Source organism: Sapajus apella, unplaced genomic scaffold (assembly GCF_009761245.1).
Source record: "Sapajus apella isolate SASKATOON/1434 unplaced genomic scaffold, GSC_monkey_1.0 scaffold19, whole genome shotgun sequence".
Lineage (NCBI taxonomy): Eukaryota > Metazoa > Chordata > Mammalia > Primates > Cebidae > Sapajus > Sapajus apella.
Window position 1 is genome coordinate 27,488,849 of NW_022436959.1, and position 14,948 is coordinate 27,503,796.

Genomic DNA, 14,948 nt, shown 5'->3' on the forward strand with positions numbered 1-14,948 from the left:
AGGCTGGAAGTGACTGCTGCGTTCAAGTGAGGCAAGACATGAAGTGGCAGTGTGAAGGGATATTTTACTCTTTTCTCTTCTTTGAAGGCAATATCTATCATATTCTTTATTTTATTGGCTGATGCTTTGCTGACCCAGGGTTTAAGAATGCTTCTCTGCTCACCACCATTTTACAGAAACCCAGAAGCTGAGTTCTGCTCTGTGAACAATGAGGCCTTTGTTTGCCAAAGCAGCATAGCCCAACACTTCAGAGCTTTTAACCTTTTTCATATTGGTGATTACATTTGAAATTCATGCTAGTAGGATTATGGAGACTTTCTCTAAATCCTTGGTAGGAAAGAAAAAAACCTCTTAAGTTTTCCTGAACTAGGATGACAGCCAATTTTTCCTTCCTTGTTTGCAGGTTTAAAAAATGAGCCTCATGACTAGGCATTATCCTGAAAATCTCTGTGAATTAATAAACCTAATCTAGGCATGAGAGATCTGCTCCAATAAGAGAGAGATGCAGCATGCAGGCAAATTCATTCAGAAACTACAGGTAGAAGGATACTTGTATTAGAGGAGAAAAAGCAGTAAAACTTTAAAATGATTTCCACTAGGAATAATTGGTTCAAATACATAGATACATATGCAACCCAGAAAGAGACAGGCAGTGATGAAGGACTTTACAGTGTTCAGGGCAGATCACTTGCACTGTTTTGTAAGTTCCCTTTGAGAAAAATTACTACAAATATATAAGAAGAATGACATGAAAGTAAACATTTGCTTGAGAAAACAAATTCCAACAAATTAAAACGCAAAAGCAAACCGGCAATATCACAAACATTGCAACATTCAAAAATAATGCATCGATACTATGATACTATGAATTAGCTGCCTGACATCTCCACATGTTTTGGCTTCACAGCATTGTTTTTCCATATGTGGCGATTTTAGAGTATTTTCTGTGGGGACACTAGAAAGTTAATTCAATCTAGAATAATCAAGTAAAAAAAAAAGTAGTTCATAGTTTAGAAAAGTTTCTTTTAGCTCCACAACTTTTTCCTGGTAATGACACATCCACAAATTGCTGTCTAGTTGCTTATTTAGGCAATGATTCTTGCCCTAAGAAAAACTCTTGAACGCTTCCGTACCTTTGATTAACTAGACATGGTTTCTAATGACTCTTAGAAAGGCTATGGGCCATGCCCTCCTGCTTTATTCTCCATGCCAATTCCATTCTTACCTTCACTGGGTTGATCCTCACAGGTCACTTCACATGGCACCTTGGCCCAGTGGTCCCTCTTGTTTTTATTCTTCTCCTTGGGATCAAACTTGCTTGTTCCCAACATTGTACCTTGAGGACCTGTGGGGTAAATGTTAATTAAAGACTGGTTAGATATGAAGATCTGCACTAGGATGATCTAGTGACACCTACTGTGGGGCAGTGCTCTGAAGCTCTGGTTTTTGCTCCCTTCACTGCCCCTAAGTCCCTGGAGTAGAGAGCATCAAAGCATTCAAAAAGGCCTGTCCAAGTGAAGGGCCCTGAAGCTTAACCTTCATTAGCTTCACAGCAAAACATCCTATAGTAAACTTTCTGTTAACAATGTGAGATTTTAAATGTAGGCAAGTATTAAAACCTTTACTTCTTTTAACCCATAGAACATTAAACGTTATACTACTGGAACTCATACCCCTTGCTGTTTGGAGGTCATTCCAATACAACACAAAATATGTTTTTTTATCTGAGGCATTTTGACATAATGAACACTTGCTGGATAATTTCTTTTTAAGAGTTATCCTCATAGCTCGACTTGTAATTATCAGTGAGATCAGCAATGTGAACTGTGAGTCAAAAGTAATTTCCCAAGTAACAGGTAGGTTTTTGATCTGGGACTAAAATTTCTTATAGTAAATGGAGGAATAAAACAGTTTATCAATAATAAAGCAGAAAATAAATTACAAGGCAAACCAAAAGTCAAGTTAGCAAGAAATATGATTTCCCTGGGAGAATAGCCTTCCTTTCTACAAATGTGTGAGATTAAAGGGAAAGCAACACTCACTGTTTAGGAGCCAAGGAATTGTATTTTGTGACTTGTCTTTACGTTTCTATAGAGTATTTCTCTACCCTTCTTTATTCATCCCACTGTGGTAAAATACTAAGTGATTCAATATAGAAGATTATTATTAGAAATGTGTGGTAGATGTTCTTCAACACGTTCCACCTCTTGGTATTCACACATTTGTTCAATCCACTCCCCTTGAATGTGGGCTGGATCTGTGACTTGCCTCTAACTGATATAATATGGCAAAGATCATCTGATATTATTGTCAAGAATGGATTATACAGGATTCTGACCCCTATATCTTGCTAGCAAACTCTCTCCCTTGCTGTCTTTGATAAAACAAGCTGTCATTGTGTAAGGGGCTCTGTGGAGAGGCACACTAGGTAAATAACTCAGAGCAGCTGTCAGGTTGCAGACCACAAAAAGTCCTCAATCTGGCAACCAGCAAAGAGCTGAATTCTGCTACCATTTATCTTATCTTGGAAATGGATTTTTCCCCTGTGTACCTTTCAGAAGACACCTCAGCCTTGACCAACACTTTGAATGCAGTTTTGTGGGAAAAACAAACAGAAAACCCAGCTAAGTTGAGCCCAAATTTCTTACCTATGAAAATTCTAAGATTATAAAGGTGTTGGTGTGTGGTTTTTGTGTGTGTTTAACTGCCAGGTTTGTGGTAGTTAATGTGGCAATAGCGGTAAGTAGCATAAAACATTACAAGCCTTTGTAATATAAACACATTAAGTAAAATGAAATATTAATATTGAGTCTTATTTACTATTTAACTTTCAAAACCATTGTTTTGGTAAATAAACCTTCTCTGAAGTTCTTGCTGTGCTATTATTCTGATCTCTTTTTGTCATTCCTTATAAATTTCTTTATCAGCACTCTTCAGTCTCTAGATCTGGGCATCTAATTCACCATTTTCCTCTTTGTCATTCCTGTATGGTCATGCTGGGCACCACTCATGTTCGACACGGGTATTCTAACTTCATTTCTGTACTTCACTAGAGTAGTCCTCTACATGGCCACCTCCTGCCAACCAGGAGCATATTAATTCAGAAGATGATATTAACATAATTTAGACTTACAATTCTAGATTCAAGCAGCCCTAGTGTTTAATCCTTGCTGACATTTTCTTATTGATATTTGCAAATTATTTAAACACTTGAAACCTGTTACTCCTGACCATAACATGAGAATAAATATCTGATTAGACTCTGAATAAAATTCTATAAGAATTTAATGTATTTATGGTTTAATGCATTTGCAATGCTGTTTTCTGAGTTTAATTTCTAGTGGGAATATCCTCTGTGTTAATATCACTTAGCAAACTTGTTCTTCCATTCCTTTGCAACAAGTTCCCTGACTGCTTCCTGTTTTTCAAATCCATCAGCCTGCTCTTATTTTCTTGTCAATAGTTGTTCAACTATTGCAACTGTGTTGGAATCAATAGTTTTAATTATCTAATGTTCTTAGCTTAATCCTAAGCCTGGTATCAGACCTCTTAAAGTTGCCTGAAAAGATAATAAAACCATCCTGATTGGCACTTGTAAATATTTATGACTTTTAATCTCAGCTATACCTTCAAAACTCTTTAATATACTCCCTCTGTTTAAAAATGCATTAGTGCCAAAAGTAGAAATAGTCTGAATACAATAAGAAAATAAAATAAAAAGTAATGGCGATCCAAATAACATTTTCTTACACAATGGATTTTGTTCTTGAATCCTGACATGTCATGCCCACCTATGACCCACCTTTTACCCTTCTTGCAGCTTAAAGTGTTATAAAAGACAATGATTCTGTAATCTGGGGGCTACTAAGACCTGGAAGACTTCTGATTCTAAAAAGGAAAATTATCAAATTTGGAAACTGACTGTAAGAACCAGTGTGATGGAGATACTGAAAAGAAGTGGCTCTACTACGTAGACTCCTCATCACAGTCCTCATCCCACCCACTGCACTCATTTAACTGCCCAATGAACACTGGAGTTCAACAACATTTTTCTGTGTTCTTCCCGGTATATGATTTTGGCTGTTCATTTCTCTTTACAGAGTTTTTAAAAGTTAAATAATACAAAATGCCCCCTTCCAAAATAAAAGCGTTTAATTAAAACTTTTATCAGATTTTGTCAGTATGACAAAAAATGCTCTTGCCTCACACAACCATTTAGCCCTTGCCAGTCTTTAAAAGGAATATTACAAAGGTACATCTATTTTCCCTAGGATTTTCTATTACAGTACTGTATAGCTTAAACTTGATGTCAAGTTTTACTTCAAAATTTGTGTTATATAACATCACAAATTTCAAATCGCAACTCAGGAGAACTGAAGCCTATACTATTTGTGTAGAAAATATTTCTCTTTCTACACCTACGAGACTTCTAGTACCTTATGCTATAAACTTGGATTTGAAGTGCTATGAACACTTTGGGTTTTCCCCTGTGGTTTCTGATGGTTTTGGTTTCAGGCATGATACTTTCATAAAAATATGATGTCAACTGAACAAATATTTATAACAATGCCTTAATTCTATCACATTCACCTAAATTGTACTCCTCAATAAAATTTAATTTTAACAAACAAATTGCTGCCTAAGACCACACAGAAGCAGCTGCTGAAATGGTAGATAACAACACACATCTTGTCCCGGTGCCTGGATTCGTGCACCAGCGCCATGATTTTGTGACCTAGGGCAGGTTATTTTTCCCTCATTCTTCTGTTTCCTTAATGCAAAATGGGGATTACAGTAACATCTCCTTTATAAAGTGCGTGTTGAAATGAAATGAGCTAGTATTTTCAAGGTACTTATATTCTGTGTACCTGGTACATATATATTAAGTACTATATAAATATTTATTAAATAATTTTTTAAGTTTTAAAATGCATTCATGCTATCAATATTTATAACACATTCAAGAATCAAAGAAAATTAGATGGAAAATGTGATTTCCTTCTTTTTAAACACTACAGTGTCAAAATAAATATAATTATGAAATCTCCATGTTATTCCTCTGTGGAGATATGATCTTCCTCAAAAAAGAAATAGTTATAGTTGTATCAAAAATATTTTTTAGTATCTCAAGATACCAAAACCTAAGTTATAAAGAGATAATATTTTAATCAATGTTAATAAAAGCAAAATAATTTATTGGGGTAAGCTATTAATTCTACATATAGTTAATATGTTTGAAATTAAACTCTCAAACTTAGATTAAACATCACTCTTCTATCTATTTTCTTATCAAAGAATAGATTATATTTTCCCTTGGGATTTATCAACTTCAACTTTAATTTCCAGGGGAAATAAAGTAGAAAACAAATGACAAATAGATACAAATTATATTAGGTTGGCAAAGATCACAATTACTTCTGCACCAATCTAACAGTATTAAATTAATTATTTAAATATACTTCATTATGTTTGGAGTCAATATGAGTTTTGTTTTATAATACTTGATTTTGATTCATTGAATTTTAGATAGGAATATATATTTTTAAATTTCATTTGCATCAGATTTTTATTTATTTTTGTGAGTTTTATGACTTGCCAGTTATAACCCAAAGAATAGGACTTCTTTAAAATATATAATTTGTTCACAGATCAGTATAGATTTTTGAGCCTTGCCTATTGCATGAAGTATAAACTTATCTGTTCCTTTGTGATTATTTTGAACAACTTTTTATTTTTCAGGTTGTACTATGAAGAGGAAATGGGCTCTTTTTCTTGAAAAGTACTCCCAATCTGCTATCTGTCTTGCAGGAAAGAAGCTGTTTTAAACCAAATCCATTGAGATCGAGTGATAAGATCCTCTTATGTGTCATTGGGGCTTGTTCTACAGAATGTAATATTAAAGGTTAGGTTTCATTCTGCTTGAGTGGGATTTCTTAACTAGGAAAACACAGGCAAAGGCAGCCTGTGGAGATTTGACATGACAACCATTCTCATTTTATTGAAGTACAGCATGGACTGCAGATGTCCATTTATAGCTTATTTGAAAATCTTTAACATTCCTTGAAGCTTTTAAAAGTATATTCTTAGGGGACTTTTTGTTACAAGAAGCTTCTAACCATTTCTGTAACTGCAGGTGTAACTGCACAGTATTCTGTTTCCTACTGCAGTGAAAAGTGATCAAATGCATTACAACTAAGCCTTACTGATGACTAAAAGAGAGCAGATAAATTCAAAGTCTTATGATTTGCTGATGACTATAGGCATAATTATTAGTTGAAAAAAAATCATATGCTTATAGAATGTATCATTCATCATTTTCGTTTTTACTATGTTTAAACTTACACAGAGACTTTTCAAAGATTCCGTTTTCTACATATTGTGTACAAAACATCTGAGTTGAGGAAAGCTGCAGTGATAGTTTATGTAGACTATTCTTTATCGTTAACCGCTCATACAATCAGAGACTTTAAATACAACTCAACTTATTCTATTAGGAGGGTAAATAGATTTTTGAACCTTAATCAATATTATATATATACACTGACTTGTAAAATGAAAATAAAACAAATGTATAAAAAGACAATATTCTATTTCTTCCTTGCAAAATAAAATTCTTAAAGGTTCTCTATATTTGTATTTCTAATAAAATCTCTTTTTAATTAAGAAAACAAGATCCCTAAACCATGTTAGGATTATTATTTTTGAGTATGCATGATACAATGCAAGTAATTTTGGCAAATGTTATTTCATGCTTTGCCCAATATGTTCACAAGCATCCTGTGTTGTAGGCACTGCAATTGTCATTCCAAAAGGAATATCTGACAATATAAAATATATGAAAATATAATTTTGGTTCTTTACTGTGGCTGTGATCTGCAAAATACCAAAGGAAGTTAGGAGTCTCTCATCTTGAGAAGTTTTCTAATAGTAAATGTAAGAAAAGATGTCTTCAAGTACAGAGCAATCGTTACTGGAGAATGGTTAAACAAATATCAAATAGGCTTTTCTTTGTTTCCCACTGTTATTGCAGGTACTGAAAATACAGCTGAGAGCAGATTAGAGCACTGCTTCTCACAATTTACTGTGTACAAAAATTGCACAGCAAACTTATTAAAACATGGATTACTGGGTCCCACACAGAAATTCTGCTCCAGGAGATCTGGAGTGGAGCCGGGTGACCCTGACATTGTTGGACCCTGGGCCATACTCTAGGTGGTGCTGGCCAAATGTCACTGTTCTCCTAACGTCATTCTGGTGGACTTTTAAGCATTAATAAAACTATCATTACTACTTCACTATTTTGCATGTATTATCTTTATTTAATTCTCACAATGACTATACCACTGCAAGACAGGGATTCACTTATTGTCATGATTATAAATGAAGAAACTCTTGATTAAAGAAATAAAGTATGACACCTGTCACTAATTCAAACAGCTAGAGGCTGCAGGGCCAGGGTTCAAATTTAGTTTTTCTCTCAAACCAAAATTGAGGCCATTGCATTTTTCTCTGCCACCTTTTATATTTCTTCAGACGTTTTCAAGTTGAAAGCCAAAAGGAAATATTTTGTAGTTTTGAAATGCCCAACAAATGTTACTAGAGTCAAAGGGTTCAGGGGTTAAAAAATTTGTCACCATCTTATGACATGGTAAATCAAATGATTATAGGTAGTACACATATTTAAGGTTTAGGGACTTTTATTCTGTTTTTGTGGTTGTAATTCAGTCTCACCTTTAACTGGAGATGTAGATGTGATTTATAACTTTAAGTATCAATAGAAAGTTGTAGTTTTCCAGGGGAAAAAATAATAATCAGTATCATTCTCGGTTGGAAAGTTTGAAGTGTTTTCTTTATAGTATGAGGGTCTCTGGGGCATGAACAGCTGCTTTTAATCTTTTGTAGCCCAGTACCTATTATATTATGTGTGGAAAGTTCTATAAATGTTGACTGAGCAAGCAAATCAAATTAGAGCATATGAGCATCCCATGGACTGTAGCATTCTCACAAATGTCCTTTGGTAGAAAATATTTATCTAAATTAACTCACCATAATTTTACACTGATATTTATTTCAAACATATGTTGCTAATATACTGGTTTCTTAATGCAAGCTTTTTTTGATTCTTTAAAAATCTGCTTGCTAACTCATAGGTAACCTAAGTATCATGAAGCACAGTAGTTGCTAAAGCAAGCTCCTTTTTCATGAACAACAGAGTAAACAAGCTCATAAAACCCACATAAACTGTCATTTCTCAAGTTTATGATTTCCCTGCGGCTGAAGCAATTAAAACTCGAGTTTTAAGGAAAAATTGTGAGGATTCTTTTAACTTGGTGTATACTGACCTAACAAACTTATTTTTTGTAGTGTTTTTGGGGGATTTGTTTGTGTTCCTGGTGACTTTAAATTGTTTTACAATGCTTTATCACACAAGGAAATTCAGAGTTTGCCCTTGGGAAAACCACCTTTCCAGCATCTGAAGCATCCATTGGCTCCTAAACGTCTCTAAATTAGAAATTTGGCCAAATAGGAACAGCTATGGAGTGCCGTTCCCAGAAAGAACAATAGAGAAGTTGAGTGCTCACCACATTTCCAAACAAGTTACTACTGCCCACAGACCAGGAGATTCCCTGGCCGAAAAGCACCACGAGTTCTGAGTGCAGCGGTTCCAGCTGGTGCCTGGTTGGCACACAGAAACTCACACAAGTCTGAGTGGCTGTTTCGACTGGTGCCTAGAACGCCTGGGAGACAGAGCCATCCATTCAACTGAAAGGTAGGGGGCTGAGACAGGGAGCCAGGTGATCTATCTCAGCGGGTACCACCCCCACAAAACAAGCAATCTGAAATGCTCTGAGTGAGAGTTTCACAGCAAATGCAGCTGTACCCAGGATGGTTCAGCTCAGTGGGGGGGAAAGGCATCCCCCTCTACTGAGGCAGTTCACACAGCAGCTGGGCAGAGCCTGCAGCAGCTCAGCAAAGCCTCTGCTGGCAGACTGTGACTAGACTACTCTGTGTTGGGCAGGGCATCTCTGAAAAAATGCAGCAGCATGGCAGGAACTTATAAATAAAGCTGACCTTCCTAGGACAGAGCAACTGGGAAAAGAGGTGGTTATGTGTTCAGCTGCAGCAGACTTAAAGGTACCTGCCCAGCAGCCGTTCATGGACAATGGAGCTCCTAACACAGCACTTGAGCTCATATAAGGGAAAGACTTATCTCCTCAAGCAACTCGCCAACCCCCTTGTACCCAAAGAGACACCTCATAAAGGAGAGCTCAGGCTGACATCTGGCAGGTACCCTTCCGGGACAAGAATAGCAGAGGAAGAAGCCAGCAGCAACCACTGCTGTTCTGCAGCCCCTGCAGGTGATCCTCAGGTGAGCCAAGGTGTGGAGCAGACCTACAGCGCTCCTGCAACAGAGGGGCCTGACTATTAGAAGGAAAAATAGGCAGAAAAAAATAGCTTCAACATCAATGAAACGGACATCCACTCAGAGACCCCATCTGAAAGTCACCAACTACAAAGACCACAGGTCTATAAAGCCACTAAGATGTGAACAAACCAGAGCAAAAAGGATAAAAACACCAAAAACCAGAATGCCTCTCCTCCTCCAAGGAATCACAACTCCTCACCAGCTAGGGATCAAAGATGGATGGAGAATGAATCTGATGAATTGACGGACACAGGCTTCAGAAGGTAGGTAATAACAAACTTCTTAGAGCTAAAAGAACATGTGCTAATCCAATGCAAAGAAACTGGGAACCTAAAAAAAAGATTAGATGAGATGCTAACTAGAATAAACAGCTTAGAGAAGAATATAAACAACTTGATGGCACTGAAAAACACAGCACAAGAACTTCGCAAAGCACACAAAAGTTTCAACCAAGCAGAAGAAAGGATATCAGAGATTGAAGATCAACTCAATGAAATAAAATGAGAAGGCAAGATTAGAGAAAAAAGAGTGAAAAGAAATGAACAAAGCCTCCAAGAAATATGAGATTATGTGAAAAGACCTAATCTACATTTGATAGGTGTACTTGAATGTGATAGAGAGAATTAATCCAAACTGGAAAACACTCTTCAGGATATTATCCAAGAGAACTTCCCCAACCTAGCAAGGCAGGCCACTATTCAAATTCAGGAAATACAGAAAACAGCACAAAGATATTCCTCAAGAAGAGCAACCCCAAAGCACATAATCATCAGATTCACCAGGCTTGAAATGAAGGAAAAAATGCCACGGGCCGCCAGAGAGAAACATTGGTTTACCCACAAAGGGAAGCCCATCAGACTCACAGTGGATCTCTCTGCAGAAACCCTATAAGTCAGAAGAGAGTGGGGGCCAATATTCAACATTCTTAAAGAAAAGAACTTTCAACCTAGAATTTCATATCCAGCCAAACTAAGCTTCATAAGTGAAGAAGAAAGAAAATCCTTTATGGACAAGCAATTTCTGAGCGATTTCATCACCACCAGGCCTGCCCTGCAAGAGCTCCAGAAAGAAGCACTAAACAAGGAAAGGAACAACCAGTACCAGCCACTCCAAAAACACACCAAATGGTAAAGACCATTGACACACTAAAGAAAATGTGTCAACTAACGGGCAAAACATCCAGCTAGTATCAAAATGGTAGGATCAAATTCACACATAACAATATTAACCTTAAATGAAAATGGGCTAAATGCCCCAATCGAAAGACACAGACTGGCAAATTGGATAAAAAGTCAAAAACCCATCAGTGTGCTGTATCCAGGAAACCCATCTCACATGCAAGGACACACATAGGCTCAAAATAAAGAGATGGAGGAAGATTTATCAAGCAAATGGAGAGCGAAAAAAAAGGAGGAGTTGCAATCCTAGTCTCTGATAATAATGGACTTTAAACCGACAAAGATCAAAAGAGACAAAGAAGGACATTACATAATGGTAAAAGTCTCAATGCGTCAAGAATAACTAATGATCCTAAATATATACACACCCAATACAGGAGCACCCAGGTACATAAAGCAAGTTTTTAATGACCTACAAAGAGACGTAGACTTAAGCTCCCACACAATAATTGTGGGAGACTTTAACACTCCACTGTCGATACTAGAGAGATCAACGAGACAGAAAATTAACAATGATATCCAGGATTTGAACTCAGATTTGGACCAAGTGGACCTAACAGACATCTACAGAACTATCCAACCCAAATCCACATAATATACATTCTTCTCAGCACTGGATGGCACCTACTCTTAGATTGACCACATAATTGGAAGTAAATCATTCCTCAGCAAATGCGAAAGAAAGGAAATCATAACAAACAGCCTCTCAGACCACAGTGCAATCAAATTAGAACTTAGAATTAAGACACTAACTCAGAAACGCACAACTTCATGGACACTGAACAACTGGCTCCTGAATGTTGACTGGATAAACGATGAAATGAAAGCAGAAATAAAGATGTTTTTTGAAACCAATGAGAATGAAGATACAACATACCAGAGTCTCTGGGTCACATTTAAAGCAGTGTCTAGAGGGAAATTTATAGTAATAAATGCCCACAGAAGAAGTGAGGAAAGACCTAAAATCGACACCCTATCGTCAAAATTGAAAGAGCTAGAGGAGCAAGGTCAAAAAACCTCAAAAGCGAGCAGAAAACAAGAAATAACTAAGATCAGAGCAGAACTGAAGGAGATAGAGAAACCAAAAAAAATGCTTCAAAAAAATCAATAAATCCAGGAGCTAGTGTTTTGAAAATATCAACAAAATATACCACTAGCCAGATTAATAGAAAAGGAAAGGGAGAAGAATCAAATAGATGCAATAAAAAATGATAAAGGGGATATCACCACTGATTCCACAGAAATCAAACTCCCATCAGAGATTACTACAAACAACTCTATGCACATAAACCAGTAAACCTGGAAGAAATGGATAAATTCCTGGACATTTGCACCCTCTCAAGCCTAAGGAAGAACTTGTATTCCAGTTCTTTATCAAAAGGGTGATGTTATGCCTTAAGTATGGTTTCATCACTTCCTTAATTTTATGCTTCCTTAAAGCGTGAAGAAAAATATCAATAGGCTTTCACCAAATATTCTTTTATTAATTATACTTTATTTTATTGGTGGATTAGTTAAAAAATAAGCAAAATATAATGGCCCAATAAACTCAGCCAACCACTTAAAATATTTAAAATTTAAAATACGTCTTTCCTAGTTTTAAACATTTAGTATCCATTGTCATCTTAATTTCTTCTTCTTCTCTAAGAAGCAATAGGGAAGGGTCACCCTTAGATTTTAATAGGTTTTGCCTGCCATTTAACTCCTTGGACTTCCAAATCATGGACCCACTGCACTGAAAAAAAAATTAATTACAGAAAAGAATATGCTTGAAAGTCAAAGATAGGTAAGGTTTTTAAAACCTATTTTTCATAATTTTCTCTCTAGTAAGATAATATCTATCTTAGTATCTTTATTGCAGAATCTTTAGTCAAAACTGTAGCCCTTCATAGTTATTATCTTTACAACTCAAAAACAACCCTTCCACAATATTAATCTATCCCTTTACCTGGTCTATGAGAGATTATTTACTTTAAAAGGATCATGTATATATTATTTAAAAATGTTTTTATAACTTTTCATTATAGCTTTTTTAAAAATGCCAATGACATGCCGTATTTTCGTAAGAAACTTTAATCATGTTAGACATTTGTATTATGTTGACTGTCTCATAATGATTAGATGATTTGAGAAAATACAGAACTATGAAAATATTAGTAATTATTTTTAAACACTTGTGTTCCATTGTAGCATGTCATTACCAATTCATTTTCAAGTTAGTCCATTTGTCTTCCCTATTTTAAAGAAGTTTAAATCCCAGTAAGGGGTTGAAATAACTTATGTCTTTGTGACCCTTTATAAATATGCAAACAGAGGATGATTTGCTGACCTGTCCTTCAATGATTGCTGAGCTTCAGTGCCCCAGACTAAGGCACTTAGTCCTGTTCAAGTACCTACTTTATCATCCATTAGATGGTTTGCCATCCTGGAGAGTTCATCTCCAGAACTGATCCTAGGACCTATTGAATTCAGAGACAAAAATGGGTGCTTTGGTTTCATTTATACATATATATATCTTCAAAACATTTTATTGCTCCTTCAGCTCTGCCTTCCTAAATATTATTCTTTGTTTAGTATCTTAAAGTTTTTAATATAGCTTTAATGAGGAAATTAAAGAACAAACTAATGTTAGTCAATGTTGTTTCTCTCTTTAAGCCAATTTCTGCCCAACTTTTCCTTCTGAATTAACTGCGTCATTATTTATATGTACAAGAATGGATGTACTTTGTCAAAGGACTGATACCAGGTAGCCTGCTCATTTCCTAAGCTACCGAAACTCCTTCCTTTATTTGATACCATGGTTTTGCTCTCTGGAAATACTGTCCTCTTACAAAGACACTTGTTAGTATTTTCAGAATTTTATATTCAGGGTCAATCAATTATATTCAGGAACAATATGATATGTTAACATTGCCATATCAAAAAGTGAGCAATTTTAGTATTTTAGGCTGTCAATAGCCATTTTAATTTTCAGTTATTTTGAGGTAATATTTGCTTGACATTAACACCTCTCTCTACTTAAAAAAGTTATTTGATGAGCATCTATAGGCATTACCACTTGTGAATTCAAGAGCTTTCTGGAATAGAGGTTCACTTCTGTTGTAAGATGCGTCAGCAATGTTGGAGGTTTGTGTTAGCCATACATTTATGTGGTCAGGGCTTGTTTGTATATGGGGATAGTTCACAAAAGAAAAGGAATCATAATACACATTTTTTATTACTTTCTGAAAACACCTTCCATTCTTCTACTTAACAATAAACAGCATCCTAGTTTTCTTCTAATGAAATACCACCTGTCTATTTGGTACAGTTAAGGTTTAGATCTGCCATCCCACTAAGAAATCTAAGAAATAGAGTAGATTCCTTCTACGCTATGTTTCTTTTCCATAGATCAGTAGCCAAGACTAACTGACCTATCCATCAATGAGATTCTGTGATACAAACTTTTAATCTTGAACTGGGTACTGAAAAGACAGAAGAAATGGAATTAATTAATTCTAACTGGGTTACCCCAAATTGTCACTCAATTCATGTTACTAAGATCTTTGTGCTGATTTTCTGTACTCTCTAAACCTGGTGTGTAAAGGCTTCTCTTTTAAGCTTGTGAGTACCTTTCTCCTGAATCTTTCCATAGATTCACCCTTTTTTAGGTTTGACAGAGTCAATATCTGTTAGTTACAACCAGAAAACCCTAACATACACTTTGTGGCATTTTGAAGCATAATCTTATCTATTAGGAGTCGTAGGCAAGTAAATAAAAGGGAAGTGAACACTCACATTAACTCCTGTTAGAAACAATGTTCAAAAGAATGATCGCTTACATTTTAATATAGGAAATTAAGTATTTGTTAATGATCAAAACTTACATGGGCATAAAAGCCACTTTCTATGCAGTACAGAGCTTTGCACACCATAGGGGTCCAATATAGTTTTGAGTTTGTGAAAGGTGCTAATGTTTTAAAAATTGAGAATTTATGGCATTAATGGATTGAACTGGGGTTACTGATGCAAAGAGTAATACCTCTGTTTCTAAACTAGCTCAAAGAAATTATATGTCAAATGCTATTCTTGGAAAACATGAGTAGTAGAGTAGATATTTGTGGAATTTGGGGTAAGCATTTGAATTTTCTAAATTTGATCACACCAATTAATGGTGATAAGAAGGACTTAATGTCTGCAAATAATGTTAAGCATAGTTATAGTGGAATATCTAGGGACAAGTTCTATAGAGGACAGTGTTTTTCCAGTATGAAATAATTCAGATATTATTTTTAACATTTAATTAACTTTGGACTTCTCCCTCAATAAATGTAAGAACAAACACCTCATAATGTAAACATGTT